The sequence below is a fragment of the Platalea leucorodia genome (assembly GCF_965183815.1).
Source record: "Platalea leucorodia genome assembly, chromosome: 12".
Lineage (NCBI taxonomy): Eukaryota > Metazoa > Chordata > Aves > Pelecaniformes > Threskiornithidae > Platalea > Platalea leucorodia.
In genome coordinates, this window is record NC_138834.1 from 17,725,163 (window position 1) to 17,735,571 (window position 10,409).

Genomic DNA, 10,409 nt, shown 5'->3' on the forward strand with positions numbered 1-10,409 from the left:
TATTTCTTGTCTTTCCTTAGTGCTGTCGCTTTTTAAATTTTCTTTCCACGTCTCCATCTTAGTTTTCTGTCCCTATTTTTTAGTTTTTCCCTTGATTTCCTGAATCCTTCTCACTTTTTAAAAGTTCTTTCTATGGCTACTTTTTTCCCCTTCACTGTCTTTTAAAAATGATTTCTTTTCTTGCTTCTTTGCCATAATTTTTTAGATTTTGTTTCTTTCCACTTCCTTGTTGTAGTTTAATGTCGCTATTATTTTTTCTTTATTTCCTTAATTCTATTTGCTTCTAATATTTGCTGTCTACTTTTATTCTGTTGGCTGTCTTTATTTTTAAATTATTTTTTGTCTTTCCCTAGTGCCTTTGCTTTTAATTTTCTTTCTACATCTCTGTTTTAGTTCACTGTCCCTATTTTTAAATTTTTCCATTTTATTTCCCTAATCCCCCTTGCTTTTCAGATTTTTCTACTTCTATCTCATTCACTGTCTTTATGTTGCTGTCTTTTCTTTTAATAATTTCTTGCCTTTTGTTAGTGCCCTTGCTTTTTAGAGTTTCTTTCTGCATTTATTTTAGTTCACTGTCCCTATTTCATACTTTTATCCTTTATTTCCCTAATTCCCCTCTGCTTATTAAATCTTCTTTCTATGCCTACTGTTATTACCTTTGAATTTTTTTAATAATTTCTTCTTAGTGCTGTTACTTTAAAAATTTTATTTTTACATCTCTGTTTTAGTTTGCTGTCCTTATGTCATAATTTTTCCTTTATTTCCCTAATCCCTGTCGCTTTTAAAATTGTCTACTTTTATTCCCTTTGCAGTCTTTATTTTGCTGTCTTTTCTTTTAATAATTTCTTGTCTTTCCTTAGTGCCCTCGCTTTTTCAATATTCTTTCTCCATCTCTGAGTTATTTTTCAATTTTTCCCTCTATTCCGCTAATTCCCCTCTGCTTATTAAATGTTCTTTCTATGCCCACTTTTATTCCCTTTGCTGTTTTTTAAAAAAATACTTTTTCTTTCATTAGTGCCATTGCTTTTTAAATTTTCTTTCCACATCTGTTTTAGTTCACTGTCCCGGTCTTTTAATTTTTCCCTTTATTTCCCTAATACCCATCACTTTTAAAATGTTCTTTCCCTGTCTACTTTTTTCCCTTCGATATCTTTATTTTTAATTATTTCCTTAGTGCCTTTGATTTTCAGTTTTCTTCCTATGTCCCCGTTTCAGTTCACTGCCCCTACTTTTAATTTTTTTCCTCTATTTCCCTAAACTCTGTTGCTTTAAAAATTTTCTGTCTACCTTTATTCCGTTCACTGTCATTATTTTTTAATTATTTCTTGTCTTTCCTTAATGCGGTCGCTTTTTACAATTTCTGTCTCTCTGCATTTGTTTAGTTCGCTGTTGCTATTTTTTTAATTCTTTCCTGTCTTAGTACCTTGGCTTTAAAATTTTTGTTTCTATGTCTACTTTTATCTAGTTTGCTGTCTCTGTGTTTAATTTTTTTTCTGTTTGTCCTCTACCCAGTTGCTTTTGAAATTTTCTTTCTATATCTACTTTGATCAAGCTCCCTATCCTTACTTTTTAATAGTTTTCGGTCTGTTGTGTACCCCGTTGCTTTTAAAATTTACTTTGTATGTGTCTCTCTCTTTGTCCCCCTTTCTTTATTTTGTAGTTTTTTCTTGTCTTTCCTAAGAGATGTGGCTTTTATTTTTCCTATGTCTAATTTTATCCCATCCAATGTGCTTATTTGTTAATGCTTTCCTGTCTGTCCTACAGCCTGTGCTTCACTTCATCTATTTTCTTCCTATGTCTGTATTTAGATTGCCATCTCTATTTTTTTCATTTTCCTGTCTCTTTATCCCTTGGCTTTTAAAATTTTGTTTCTATATGTAATCTGGTTTGCTGTCCCTGTTTTTAGTTCTTTGCTGACTGTCCTGTACCTCTTTGCATTTTCAAGTTTCCTTCTAGGTCTACTTTTATCAACATCCCTATCCCTGTTTTTTAATTCTTTCCTGTCCCATCCTTTTTGAATTTTTCTCTTTCTCATCTTTTACTCAGTTTTCTCTCCCTATTTTTAATTTTTTCTGGTTTTCCTTACCCTGTCGCTTTTAAAATTTTCTTTTTATGTCTCCATTTATCTAGTTCCCTTTCCCTTATTCTTAATACTTTCCTGTCACGTACCATGTTGCTTTTAACGTTTTATTTCTATGTCTCCGTTTATCTAGTTCCCTGTCCCATTTTTCTTTCCTGTGTTTCCTGTAGTCCATTGTTTTTTATTTTCCCTTTCAAATCTCCCTCTACATAGCTCCCTTTAACAATTTTTTACATTTCCTGCCTCTCTGTCCTGTTCCCTTTCTATTTCTTGCTCTGTCTTACATTCTCTAATTTTTAGTTCTTGCCTATGTTTGTTGCTTTTTAATTTCTATTTCTATGACTGCCTCTATCCAACTTCCTGTCACTTCTTTTTACTTCTTTCTGCTTTTTCCCCCTTTTGTAGTTTCCTCTCTGTCTCCCTCTATCCACCCCCCCCACCCCCCCCCGCCCCGCTGCCTGTGTGTCTCTTATTCTCTCTGTCCCTCTCTGCTGTTCCTGTTGTTCTGCTCGGTCCCTTCTGTCTCTCTCCCCTGCCCCCTATTGCTCCATCTCCCTGTTCCTGTGGTTCTCTACTTCATCTCCCCATCCTCCTCCTTGCTGCACTCCATTTCCCTTTCTCTCAACACCCTTGTGCGGTCCCCCGTCCCTCTCTTGTTCCCAGCATCCCATTTTCTGGCTCCCTGTCCTACACCTCTACCTCCCTCTGTCCTTCCTTCTGCTTTCCTCTTCCCTCTTTTCCCTCTGTCCCACTGCCTTTGGGCACCAAGCCTTGTAGCCAGCTCATTGCTGGGATTTCTGATGGGCGTGAAGGAACAAACATTTGCTGCCTCCTTTGTGACCCCAGATGTGTTTCCAGCCACTGCCCTCTGGGTGAGTGGCTGTGGTTGGGTCCAGGGGATGCAGTGATGTGCTGTGGGGCTGGGGTGATGACCTCAGTTCCTGATGGGTTCCAGCTAGGGCAGCCCAGGTGGGACCCATGAAGTGAAGATGAGGCTGGGCCAAGGGTTTAAAAGGGCTGCAGGTTGGGATGGGCTGGGCTAACTCCAGGTGCAGCTGGTTAAGCTGAGGATGGGGCTGGCTCTGCTGTGCCAAGGGGCTCTAGCTGGTGAGAGGGCTGCCTGGGTACATCTGCCTGTGGGAGCTGGCTGAGGAGTGAAACAAAGGGGCTTCTGCAGGCAGCTGTCTCCAGCAAGGAAGGGCCGGTCCCCACAGCAAAGAAGGATCCCTCCCAGCCATCCCTGACAAAGCGCACCCCCAGCACACGGCACCGGGAGCTCCGTGCCTCCATTGGCCTCACATGTGAGCCACTGTGCACCTGGGAATCCTCATGGGAGAGGAGCATTGGGGCACCCACTGCCTACTCCTGGGTGGGCAAGGGTAGGGCAGCCAGCCCTGTGGAGGAGGAAGGGGTAGAGGCAGAGAGAGAAGTCTCGGGGCGGTGAAGGTCTGCCAGCGCCAGGAGCTGCAGTGAGTCGCACATCCCCTTCTGTGTGTCCGCGCCCATCCCTGCCATGCTTCTCCAGATATCTGCCTGTCCCTGCCTCTGTCTCCCTTTCGGGCCGTCCGGCTCCCCAAAGCTTTTTGCTCTTCTGCTAGCACTGTCCTGTACACCGTTGCCTTCTCCATTTCTTTTCTGTGCCTCTCCCTTTCTGGCTTCTCATCCGCTACTGTTTCATTCTTCCCACACTACCTTTTTCCCAATTGCTTGTGAAAAGTGCATTTCTAGGTCTCCCTCTACCCAGCGACCTGTCTCTGCTTTCAGACTCCCTTTGCTCTACACCCCAACACTCTTCCCATGTCCTTTCCCTGAGGCTGTTGATCTGGCTCCCTCTCCTGATACTTAACTTCTTACCCGTATGGCCAGTACCCCATTGCTTTCTAGTTTTTCCTCTATGTCTCCATTTATCCAGTTCCATGTCCATGGTTTTTATTTCTTCCTGCATGTTCTCTACTTCATAGCTTTTAAAATTTTGTTTCAATGTCTTTAGTTTGCTGACCCCATTTTTAATTTTTTTCCTTCTCTGTTCTTAGTCCCTTTGCTCTTTAAATTTTCTTTCTACATCTCCGTTTTAGTTCACTATTGCTACTTTTTAATTTTTTCCTTACTTCTTTAATCACTGTTGCTTTTAAAATTTTGTCTACTTTTATTCTGGTTTCTGTCTTCATTTTTTAATTATTTCTTGTCTTTATTAGTCCCTTTGCTGTTTAAATTTTCTTTCTACACCTGTTTTAGCTCACTGTCCCCATTTTAAAATTTTTCTATTTCTGTACTGCCCATTGCTTTTAAAATATTCTTTCTACTCCTACTTGTTTTCCATTCGCTGTCTTTTTTTAATTATTTGTTGTCTTTTCTTAGTGCCGTCACTTTTTTAGATTTTCTTTCGCTGTCTCCATTTTAGCTCCCCATTGTTATTTTTAAATTTTTTCTTATTTTATCCCTGTTGCTTTTAAAATTTTTTGTCCACTTTTGTCCCATTTGTTGTCTTTATTTCGCTGTCTTTATTTTATAATTATTTTATGTCTTACTTCAGTGCTCTCGCTTTTAAGACTTTCTTTCTACATCTCCATTTTAGTTCACTGTTCCTATTTTTAAATTTTTCCCCTTTATTTCCCTAATCCCCCTCACTATTGAAATATTCTTGCTATGTTTACTTTTATTCCCTTTTTTGTTTAATTATTTCTTGTCTTTCCTTAGTGTCCTCGCTTCTTAAATCATCTCTTTTCGTTTGCTCTCCTGTTTTCGTAATTTCTTCCTTTATTTTGCTAATGCCTATCGCATTTTTAATATTGTTTCTATGCCTACTTTTATTCCCTTTGCTGTCTTTTTTTATAATTCCTTGTCTTAGTGCTATTGTTTAAATTTTATTGTATGTTTTTATTTTCTGTTCTTATTTTCTTTGCACACGGTGGCATGCCCCCACGGCAGCCTTTGTGCATGGTGGCAGAGCCCCCAGCCCCATGCCAGCCTTAGCACGTTGTGGCATCGTTGTTTCCAGTAAGGCTTGCTTTCTCTGTTCAGTGCTTTGCATGCTGTAAGTTTAAGGCAGATGAGCAAAATCGCTGCTGCTCCTCCTGCAGCCTTTATGCCATCTGGTGGTTTGTCCCTCCCCTTTCCCAGGTGATTGTGGGAAGGGTGGTGGGCAGGGCCAGGGGTATATGAGCTGCAGCCTCATCTCAGGGTGCTCATTCTGCTCCTGGACTTCTTTGGTGTCAGTACTCTGCTGTTCCTTCAGTTGACTGCAGATTTTGACCTGCCTCAGTTATCTAGGCAGGTGTGTTTTGACATTTAAAGAAGCACAGGTGTCTGTTTGAGGTAAGGGCTTCAGGACCAGTCAAGGTTCCATAGCATATATAGTAGAAAGTATACTTGCATGCAGCTTTGTTGTTTGTGGTTTGGTTTGGTTTTTTTTTTTTTTTTTTTTTTTTTTTTTTTAGGTCAGTAATTTTGATTGGGTGTTCAGGGGTGGCAAGATGGTTCAATAGTCTTGTTTTGTTTGTTGTTTTGTTGTTTTTTTTTTTTTTTTTTTTTTTTTTTTTAATTCTAAGTGCATTATATTTTTCTGGAATTCCTGATTTTGTTGAAGATAGAACCTTGTTTTTCTCACCAGTTTTTCCATGCAAGTTGTTGACACCATCTCTTAATAGGAGTGATGGTGAGATGATCTAGCAGGGGTTAAGGTGGTCATCTTGTATGCATCTGTATGTGGAGTTTTAGCATTTTTCAAGAAAGCAGCAGGGTCATAAGGTGTAGTGTCTTTCAGGTTACGGAACCGTTCATCGTCTTTCTTGATCGCCGACAGAGTACCACGTTGTCCCTGGAACCTTTGCGGATTGCAATAGGCCCCTTCTAGATTATAAGCTTCAGGACTTCACTGATTTTGTGGGTCTGTTCCAGAGCCTGGAGTCTGTGGGAAGATGAAAGATAAGCCGGGCTTGCAGAACATGGGGTGCAGCTTGGAAGAGCAGCTCCCGAGGAGTGGCCGACATGGGGGGTTCAGGGGTGCAAATACAGGGCAGAAACTGTCGGGAAGGAGTGGGCTTCCTTCCCTGCCAGGTCAGGAGAAGAGAAGGTGTTTCGCAAGTTTTGGGAGCGGGGGATGGTTGGGAAAGGGAGGCAGGTTCATGAGCCTTTCTCAGATGGGTTTTGCAGTTTTATTTGGGTTTTGCCGAGGTCTGTTCTGTTTTTGTCTCTCCATGGCCGACGGGAGATACGACGGAGTTAAAAGGGATGCGGCGTAAACTGTCCAGGCCTCCATATCACAACATGCGGGGGCGAACGTCAGACAAGTCTCGTCTTGTAAACCATGGGGTACATTAAGGTACGTGTGGCAATTAAACACGGACTCCGCATATGAGTTGAGGCGAAGACAAGTGAAGATGACGATGACACTTTATTTTTACAATCTATCCCTTTTATAATATGATCTAGAATTCACGAGCAAGCAAAACCCATTTTATTGGCTACTGTCTTGCGTCTGCGCGTCTCCTCAGCGTTACTTATTGGTTCTTCAAGCTGGTGCACGCGATTTCCTCTTTCAGGGATGTATCCAATCTCATCCTTATTTTTCTGCCTCTAAGTTTCACCAACTTGTTTGTAACAAGCCTCAAGGGCACAGCTGCATCTTGTCAAAGTAAAACAGCCTCTCATTTATCCCCACAGGTACAAAAAAAGATATCCTCTGGAACTCTTGGGTGTCCGCTCCTCCGTGCCTCTTTCTCACTTCATTCCCCGAGCTAATTTTTGCATCCGTCCCTTCACCATCCATCAGGACATCACAGAAACTGTTACTTAGAGGCATTGACTGGGCACTTATTTCCAGCGCAGGCTTGTGTCGCCGTCTTCCCTTTCCTTCCCCTCTTCTGGAGAAGAGGATGTGTATTATTTGTGCTTTTAAAAATCTCCAGGGAGCACCATGTCTTTTATCGCAGTCCTGGACATGCAAGATTTTTCTATTATTCTCTTTTTGCCCTTTTCCTTGAGTGCCCAAGGAGGCTTGCTCTAGTGTCGGTCATGACAATGATGTTCTTGGGTATAGTGTTTTTAGCACCGGTTCCTGTAGCCGTAAGGTGTCCGTTTCAGATCTCTGAGTCGCCGTGTCATGCCATTGCGGTTTCTCCATCGTCAGACTGCTGCTGTAATTCCCTAAGGGGCTTTGGAGGTCGCTGGGCTCGAGGGTCTCCTCGATTGGAGGAGATTTCCAGAATGGAAATCTTTCTCATTCAAAGAAGTTGTGTTTTATGAACTCCCCATCAGAGTGGGGATCTTCAGAGATGATGCGCTTGGCAGTAGAAGTCAGCAGCAGCAAGACTTTCCACTCTCTTAAAAAACAAACAAAACAAAAAAAAGTCCGTTTGCTTCCAAAGACCCGAGCACAGCACGTCTTCCAGAAGTTGATGGCATCGCTGGTTCTCAGTTGCAACAGCCGAGATGTCATCAACACGCGTTCCTCTGCATGCTTTGGCGCAGCCAAAAGCGTTAGCAAATCTGCCAGTCCTTTTTGGTAGCCTTACGCGTTGCAGCCCCGGGGATTGGATTCTGCCCCCAAAGTAAAACCGTATGGGGGATCTCTTCTCTCACGGATTTTTCTCTCCTAGATGTAACTTTAGGGAAAAAAAAAAAAGTTAAAATTGGATATAGAAACTGCCTTGCGTTGTTTCAGCTGTAACTGCCAACTAGCTGTGGCGTACAATTGCTTAGGTGTATTTAAGCAGTTAGGTATTTGTTCTAAATGTTTACCAGGAGAGGCAACTGAATGCTACTTCCGCCCCCCCCCCCCCCCCCCCCACTCTTTTGACAGAGTGCTCTGAAGTACTTTCTGTTCCCTGGCAGTTCAGCAGCATCTCTCTTGGGCGGCGCGGCTGGCCAGATGTCGCTCCTAATGACGTAAGGCGCAAAAAAACCCTGGTCGAATGATAACTGCGTATCTTGGAGACAGATAATCTACTGGTATCGATTCACAGCTGTGCAAGTTAAATTAATGCAAAAGGAAAATCCAGTCCTTCTCCAGTAGAAGTATTTTTATTGGATGTTTGTAAACACACGCACAGCTTTTTTAGTATGAAGCGAATTGCTGCGATTTGTCCTTTGGTTTTCCTTTTACCCTCGAAAGCGTTACGCTTCCCTTCCAGCTTTATCGACTGAGCCAGCAAGATGTGCAGCAGCAGCAGCAGCGCGAGGGCCGTAGCTGTTGCGGCGTACTTGTAAGCGTAGATTCTGATTGTGGTACGCCCTCGTCCTGTAGCGTTGCAGGGTCGTCTCCCTGCAGCCGTGCCGTAAGGGATGAGACGTTTTGCATTGCACTAGAGAAAAATCTCTCGCCTTTATATAGATAGATAGATAAAAAAATTCTATATTTATTATATTAAAAATATGTATTACATATATAAAATAATACTAATATATCTAAAATTAACATATGTATTTAAAAAAAGGATTTCAAAATACAAACCAGTATCTGCTGTATTATATAAATTATTAAAAAATAATTTTCTGTAATTTTCTGTCTCCGTTTTAGCTCACCCATGCGGGTTTTAAATCGCTTCCCGATGTTCTTAATCGCCGCTTCCTCTAAACACTTTCCCGTCTCCTTTTGTCCTCTTTGCTGCCTTTCTTTCCCTGTATTTCTGTTTTCATTCTTTCTTGTCTTTCCTTAGGGCCCTCGTTTTTTGAATTTGCCTTCGCCGTCCCTTTCGTTCGCTGTCCGGTTTTTTTAATTTTCCCATTTGTTTCCCTAATCCCTGTGGCTTTTTCCATGTTCTAGGTTGACTTTTCCCCTTGGGGTTTAGCTGGGTTTAATTGTTTCTTCTCTTCCCTTAGTGCCCTCGCTTTCTAAATTCTCCTTCCCCGATGGAGCTCCCTGTCGCTATTTATTAAGTTTTTTCCTTATTTCTTCAATCGCCCTTGCTGTTCAAAGCGTCCTGCTTTTGGCTGGCAGAGAGTTAAGGTTCTTCCTAGTAGCTGGCACAGTGCTGCCTTTTGGATTTCGGATGAGCGTCACGTTGGTAACGCGCTGACGTTTTGTTTGTCGCTAAGTAGCGCTGACACCACTCAAGGACCTTTCAGCTTCCCGTGCTCTGCCCGGTGCGCAAGAAGCTGGGAGGCGCCACAGGCAGCTCAGCTGCCCCAGACCGGCCGCAGCGCTATTCCCTACCGTGGGACGTCACGCTCGGTATGGAAACTGGGGGGCGTTGGCCAGGAGTCAGCGATGGCAGCTCGGGGACGTGCTTGGCATCGGTCGGCGAGTGGCGAGCACCTGTCTAGTGAAGCGCTTGCTTTGTATGCTCTTATTGGTTTATTATTATTATGACTACTACTACTACTGCTACTACTAGTATTACTAGCATTCTGTTGTCTTTTCCTTCAATTGTTAAACTGTTCTTACCTTAACCCACGCGTTTTCTGACTTCCACCCTTGCAGTTTTCTCCCCCGTAGCGGCTGTGTGGTGCTTAGCTGCTGGCTGGGGTTAAACCACGACAAAAGCTTCTGTCTACTTGCATGCCATTTGCCGTTTCCATTTTTTAATTCTTCCTTGTCTCTATTAGTACCTTTGCTTTGTCCATTTTCTTCCTACGTCTCTCTTGTAGTTCACTGTCCCTCTTTTGAATTTTATCTCTTCGTTGCCCTAAGTCCCGTCACTCTTGAAGTTTTCTTTGCTTTTATCCCGTTCCCTGTCTTTAGTTTGCAGTTAGTTCTTCTCTTTCCTTAGGCTCCTCCCTTTTGAAATGTTCTTTCTCCGCTTTTAGTGTGCTGTCCCTAGTTTTGAGTTTCCCCCCTTCATTTCCCTAACGCTCCCCGCTTTTGAGGTTTTCTTCCTACGCCTACTATGATACCCTTCACCGTCTTAATTTTTAACGGTTTCTTGTCTTCCCTTCGTGCGGACCCTTTTTAGAAATTGCCCGTTTTGCCTGTGTTGTAGTTCCCCGTCGGTATTTTCTTAGTTCTTCCTTCTCTTAAACCTTTGGCTTTCAAAATGTTCTACTTTTACCTCGTTTGCTGCTCTTCGGTTTTAGCTCTCCTTTCTCGTTGCTCCTGAGTGCTGTCACTTTAGACGTTCTCTTTGCCGTCTCCGTTTTAGCTCACCCATGCGGGTTTTAAATCGCTTCCCGATGTTCTTAATCGCCGCTTCCTCTAAACACTTTCCCGTCTCCTTTTGTCCTCTTTGCTGCCTTTCTTTCCCTGTATTTCTGTTTTCATTCTTTCTTGTCTTTCCTTAGGGCCCTCGTTTTTTGAATTTGCCTTCGCCGTCCCTTTCGTTCGCTGTCCGGTTTTTTTAATTTTCCCATGTGTTTCCCTAATCCCTGTGGCTTTTTCCATGTTCTAGGTTGA